The sequence below is a fragment of the Arachis hypogaea genome, chromosome 16 (genome assembly GCF_003086295.3).
Source record: "Arachis hypogaea cultivar Tifrunner chromosome 16, arahy.Tifrunner.gnm2.J5K5, whole genome shotgun sequence".
NCBI classification, from domain to species: Eukaryota; Viridiplantae; Streptophyta; class Magnoliopsida; order Fabales; family Fabaceae; genus Arachis; species Arachis hypogaea.
Genome location: NC_092051.1, coordinates 33,757,326 through 33,764,001, shown reverse-complemented (window position 1 = coordinate 33,764,001; position 6,676 = coordinate 33,757,326). Strand labels below are relative to the sequence as shown.

Sequence of the window (6,676 nt, the reverse complement as noted above, 5' to 3'; positions counted from 1 at the left end):
TGCCTGGTGCAGCTTGCATTCCAGACAGGCTTTGAGAAATCATATTGACTTGCTGAGTCAATATTTTATTCTGAGCTAATATGGCATTCAGAGTATCAATTTCAAGAACTCCTTTCTTCTGATTTGTCCCATTATTCACAGGATTCCTTTCAGAAGTGTACATGAATTGGTTATTTGCAACCATTTCAATGAGTTCCTGAGCTTCTGCAGGCGTCTTCTTCAGATGAAGAGATCCTCCAGCAGAGTTCTCCAATGACATCTTGGACAGTTCAGACAGACCATCATAGAAGATACCTATGATGCTCCATTCTGAAAGCATGTCAGAAGGGCACCTTCTGATTAATTGCTTGTATCTTTCCCAAGCTTCATAGAGGGATTCACCTTCCTTCTATCTGAAGGTTTGGACTTCCACTCTAAGCTTGCTCAATTTTTGAGGTGGAAAGAACTTTGCCAAGAAGGCATTAACTAGCTTTTCCCAAGAGTTCAGGCTTTCTTTCGGTTGTGAGTCCAACAATGTTCTAGCTCTGTCTCTTACAACAAAGGGAAAAAGCATAAGTCTGTAGACCTCAGGATCAACCCCATTGGTCTTGACAGTGTCACAGATTTGCAAGAATTCAGCTAAGAATTGATGAGGATCTTCCAATGGAAGTCCATGAAACTTGCAATTCTGTTGCATTAGAGAAACTAATTGAGGCTTAAGCTCAAAGTTGTTTGCTCCAATGGCAGAGATTGAGATGCTTCTCCCATAGAAGTCGGGAGTAGGTGCAGTAAAGTCACCAAGCACCTTCCTTACATTGTTGGCATTGTTGTTTTCGGCTGCCATGACTTCTTCTTGTTTGAAAAGTTCTGTTAGGTCCTCTTGAGAGAGTTATTCCTTAGCTTCTCTTAGCTTTCTCTTCAAGGTCCTTTCAGGTTCAGGATCAGCTTTAACAAGGATGCCTTTGTCTTTGCTCCTACTCATATGAAAGAGAAGAGAACAAGAAAGTATGGAATCCTCTATGTCACAGTATAGAGATTCCTTGAGGTGTCAGAGGAAAAGAAGAATAGAAGGAGGAGGTAGAGAGAGGAGAATTCAAACTTATCAAGAGGGATGGAGTTCGAATTGCACCTTGAGGAGGAGTGTTAGTCCCTTAAATAGAAGGATGTGAGAAGAGGGGAAGAATTTTCGAAAATTAAATTAAAAATTTTTGAGATAATAAAAAGAAATTTGAAAATTTGATTGAGATTTTCGAAAATTAAGATTGGGAAAGAAATTAAGTGATTTTGAAAAAGATTTTAAAATTAGAAATTAAAAGGATATGATTGAAAATTAATTTTGAAAGATATGTGATTGAAAAGATATGATTGAGAAGATATGATTGAAGATCAAGTTGATTACTTGACTAACAAGAAATTAGAAGATATGATTCTAGAATTAAAACTTTTGATCCTTTCTTAATAGGCAAGTAACAATTAGAAAATTTTGAATTAAATTATTAATTGTAGCAAGGATTTTCGAAAATAGTAATAAATAAAAAAATAAAAAAGAAATTGATTTTGAAAAGATATGATTGAAAAGATATGATTTGAAAAAGATTTTATTTTGAAAAATTATGAAAATTTGAAAAAGATTTGAATTAAAAACAAAATCTTCCCTCTAGTGTCATCCTGGCGTTAAATACCCAGAATGGCATCCATTCTGGCGTTTAACACCCAAAATCCTACCTTTTTAGGCGTTAAACGCCCAGCCAGGTACCCTGGCTGGCGTTTAAATGCCAGTTTTCCTTCTACACTGGGCGTTTTGAATGCCCAGCTTTTTCTGTTTAATTCCTCTGCTGAATGTTCTGAATCTTTACTTCTCTGTGTTATTGACTTGAAAAGACACAATTTAAAAATTTTTTTTAATTTTTAAATGATGAGAAACAATAATAAAAAGAATGCAACTAAGATCAAATAAACAATGCATGCAAGACACCAAACTTAGAAGTTTGTATACTAAGGACTATAGCAATTTGAAAATGCATATATTAAACAACAAAAGACACAAAATAAGAGAAATTAAAGATCAGAGCACTGAAATCATCAAGAACAACTTGAAGATCAATGAAGAACATAATGCATGAAATTTTCGAAAATTAGAAGAATAAAGACATGCGATTGACACCAAACTTAAAATTAGACACTAGTCTCAAACAAGAAACATAAAATATTTTTGATTTTTATGATTTTATAAACTTTTTGTGATTTTTGAAACTTATATAGAAAAGAATATAAAGAGAATCAAAACTTTTAATAAGAATTCCAGGAATCATGCAATGTTAGTCTAAAGCTTCAGTCCAAAAAGGATTAGACATGGCTAGTCAAGCTTCAGCAGGACATTACATTCAACAGCTAAATTGATGAGAATCAATCAGCTTTTGTGATGATAAGAACATCACCTTGAAACTCTAGAATTCATTCTTAAAAATTCTGAAAAATAAAAAGAAAAGTACCTAATCTAAGCAACAAGATGAACCGTCAGTTGTCCAAACTCGAACAATCCCCGGCAACGGCGCCAAAAACTTGGTGCACGAAACTGTGATCATCAACAATGGTGCCAAAGGACTTGGAGCTCTCAAATGTGAATCACACTTTGTCACAATTCCGCACAACTAACCAACAAGTGCACTGGGTCGTCCAAGTAATACATTATGTGAGTAAGGGTCGATCCCACGGAGATTGTCGGCTTGAAGCAAGCTATGGTCATCTTGTAAATCTCAGTCAGGCGGAATCAAATGGTTATGGAGGATTGATAATTAAAAGATGAATAAAACAGAAAATAAGATAAAGATAGAGATACTTAAGTAATTCATTGGTAGGAATTTCAGATAAGCGTATGAAGATGCTTTGTTCCTCCTGAACCTCTGCTTTCCTATTGCCTTTTTCCAATCATTCATGCTCCTTTCCATGGCATGCTTTATGTTGGGTATCACCGTTTTCAATGGCTACTTCTCATCCTCTCATTGAAAATGTTCTACGCACGCTGTCACCACACGGCTAATCATCTGTCGGTTCTCGATCATGTTGGAATAGGATCCATTGATCCTTTTGCGTCTGTCACACGCCCAACACTCGCGAGTTTGAAGCTCGTCACAGTCATCCCTTCCCAGATCCTACTCAGAATACCACAGACAAGGTTTAGACGTTCCGGATCTCAGGAATGGCCGTCGATAATTCTAGCCTATACCACGAAGGTTCCAATCTTAGATTAGAAACCCAAGAGATACACATTCAAGCTTGTTTGCATGTAGAACGGAAGTGGTTGTCAGTCACGCGTTCATAGGTGAGAATGGTGATGAGTGTCACATAATCATCACATTTATCATGTTCTTGGGTGCGAATGAATATCTTGGAGAAGAAATAGACTTGAATTGAATAGAAGAACAATAGTAATTGTATTATTTCATGAAGAACAGCAGAGCTCCACACCTTAATCTATGGTGTGTAGAAACTCCACCGTTGAAAATACATAAGAACAAAAGGTCTAGGCATGGCCGAATGGCCAGCCTCCCAAAGAGGGTTCAATCATCAAAACATGATTCCAAGATGATCAAAAGATTAAAAATACAATAGCAAAAGGTCCTATTTATAGAAAACTAGTAGCCTAAGGTTACAGAAATAGGTAATTAATGCAGAAATCTTCTTCCGGGCCCACTTGGTGTGTGCTTGGGCTGAGTATTGAAGCTTCCATGTGTAGAGACTTTTCTTGGAGTTAAATGCCAGCTTTTGTGCCAGTTTGGGCGTTTAACTCCAGCTTTTGTGCCAGTTCTGGCGTTAAACGCTAGAATTCTTGAGCTGACTTAGAACGCCGATTTGGGCCATCAAATATTGGGAAAAGTATGGACTATTATATATTTCTGGAAAGCCCAGGATGTCTACTTTCCAACGCAATTGAGAACGCACCAATTGGGCTTTTGTAGCTCCAAAAAATCCACTTCGAGTGCAGGGAGGTCAGAATCCAACAACATCTGCAGTCCTTTTTCAACCTCTGAATCAGATATTTGCTCAGGTGCCTCAATTTCAGCCAGAAAATACCTGAAATCACAGAAAAGCACACAAACTCATAGTAAAGTCCAAAATGTGATTTTTATTTAAAAACTAATAAAAACATAATAAAAACTAACTTAAATATACTAAAAACATACTAAAAACAATGCCAAAAAGCGTATAAATTATCCGCTCATCACAACACCAAACTTAAATTGTTGCTTGTCCCCAAGCAACTGAAAATCAAATAGGATAAAAAGAAGAGAATATACAATGAATTCCAAAAACATCTATGAAGATCAGTATTAATTAGATGAGCGGGGCTTTTAGCTTTTTGCTTCTGAACAGTTTTGGCATCTCACTTTATCCTTTGAAGTTCAGAATGATTGGCTTCTATAGGAACTCAGAATCCAGATAGTGTTATTGATTCTCCTAGTTAAGTATGTTGATTCTTGAACACAGCTACTTTATTAGTCTTGGCCGTGACCCAAAGCATTTTGTTTTCCAGTATTACCACCGGATACATAAATGCCATAGACACATAACTGGGTGAACCTTTTCAGATTGTGACTCAGCTTTGCTAGAGTCCCCAATTAGAGGTATCCAGAGCTCTTAAGCACACTCTTTTTTTGCTTTGCACCACGACTTTAACCGCTCAGTCTCAAGTTTTCACTTGACATCTTCACGCCACAAGCACATGGTTAGGGACAGCTTGGTTTAGCCGCTTAGGCCAGGATTTTATTCCTGTGGGACCTCCTATCGACTGATGCTCAAAGCCTTGGATCCTTTTTATTTTACCCTTGCCTTTTGGTTTAAAGGGCTATTGGCTTTTTCTGCTTGCTTTTTCTTTTTCTTTCTTTCTCTTTTTTTTCGCATATATATATATTTTTCTGCAAGCTTTTCACTGCTTTTTCTTTCTTCAAGAATCAATTTTATGATTTTTCAGATTATCAAATAACATTTCTCCTTTTCCATCATTCTTTCAAGAGCCAACAATTTTAACATTCATGAATCAACAAATTCAAAAAATATGCACTGTTCAAGCATTCATTCAGAAAAACAATAGTATTGCCAACACATCAAAATAACTAAACTGTTTTAAAATTTGAAATTCATGCACTTCTTTTTCTCTTTCAATTTAAAACATTTTTCATTTAAGAAAGGTGATGGATTCATTTTCATTGCTTTAAGGCATAGACACTTAAACACTAGTGATCATGTAATAAAGACACAAACATAAATAAACATAAAGCATAAAAATTCGAAAAACAGGAAAATAAAGAACAAGGAAATTAAAGAACGGGTCCACCTTAGTGATGGCGGCTTGTTCTTCCTCTTGAAGATCTTATGGAGTGCTTGAGCTCCTCAATGTCTCTTCCTTTCCTTTGATGCTCTTCTCTCATGACTCTTTGGTCTTCCTAATTTCATGGAGGAAGATGGAATGCTCTTGGTGCTCCACCCTTAGTTATCCCATGTTGGAACTTAATTCTCCTAGGGAGGTGTTGATTTGCTCCCAATAGTTTTGTGGAGGAAAATGTATCCTTTGAGACATCTCAGGGATTTCATGATGAGGAATTTCCTCATGCTCTTGTCCATGAGTGGAATCTCTTGTTTGCTCTATCCTTTTCTTAGTGATGGGCTTGTCCTCATCCATGAGGATGTCTCCCTCTATGTCAATTCCAACTGAATTGCAGAGGTGACAAATGAGGCGAGGGAAGGCTAACCTTGCCAAAGTAGAAGACTTATCCGCCACCTTGTAGAGTTCTTGGGATATAACCTCATGAACTTCTACTTCCTCTCCAATCATGATGCTATGGATCATGATGGCTCGGTCTATAGTAACTTCAGACCGGATGCTAGTGGGAATGATTGAGCGTTGGATGAACTCCAACCATCCCCTAGCCACGGGCTTGAGGTCATGCCTTCTTAGTTGAACCGGCTTCCCTCTTGCATCTCTTTTCCATTGGGCGCTCTCTTCACAGATGTCTATAAGGACTTGGTCCAACCTTTGATCAAAGTTGACCCTTCTAGTGTAGGGGTGTGCATCTCCTTGCATCATGACAAGTTGAATGCCAACCTTACATTCTCCGGACTAAAATCTAAGCATTTCCCCCGAACCATTGTAAGCCAATTCTTTGGGTCCGGGTTCACACTTTGATCATGGTTCTTGGTGATCGATGCATTGGCATAGAACTCTTGAACCATTAAGATTCCGACTTGTTGAATGGGGTTGGTGAGAACTTCCCAACCTCTTCTTCGAATCTCATGTCGGATCTCTGGATATTCACCCTTTTTTAGTTTAAAAGGGACCTCGGGGATCACCTTCTTCTTGGCCACAACTTCATAGAAGTGGTCTTGATGCACCCTTGAGAGGAATCTCTCCATCTTCCATTACTCGGAGGTGGAAGCTTTTGCCTTCCCTTTCCTCTTTCTAGAGGTTTCTCCGGCCTTTGGTGCCATTAATGGTTATGGAAAAACAAAAAAGCTTTAGCTTTTACCACACCAAACTTAGAAGGGTTGCTCGTCCTCGAGCAAAAGAAGAAAGAAGAGAGTAGAAGAAGAATAAATAGAGGAGATGGAGGGGGCTTAGTGTTTCGACTAAGGGGGAGAAGTAGTGTGTATGTTGTGTGAAAATGAAGGAGTGAAGATGGGCTTATATAGGAGTGGAGAG

General features: G+C 37.8%; 1 non-coding gene across 1 annotated transcript; it reads left to right on the top strand.

Moving 5' to 3' along the window:
* The first annotated feature begins 313 nt into the window (after window positions 1-313).
* Window positions 314-421, top strand: LOC112761874 (small nucleolar RNA R71). Its single transcript, XR_003182245.1, has one exon. It is a non-coding gene; the product is annotated as a small nucleolar RNA R71 (small nucleolar RNA).
* Window positions 422-6,676: the final 6,255 nt, after the last annotated feature.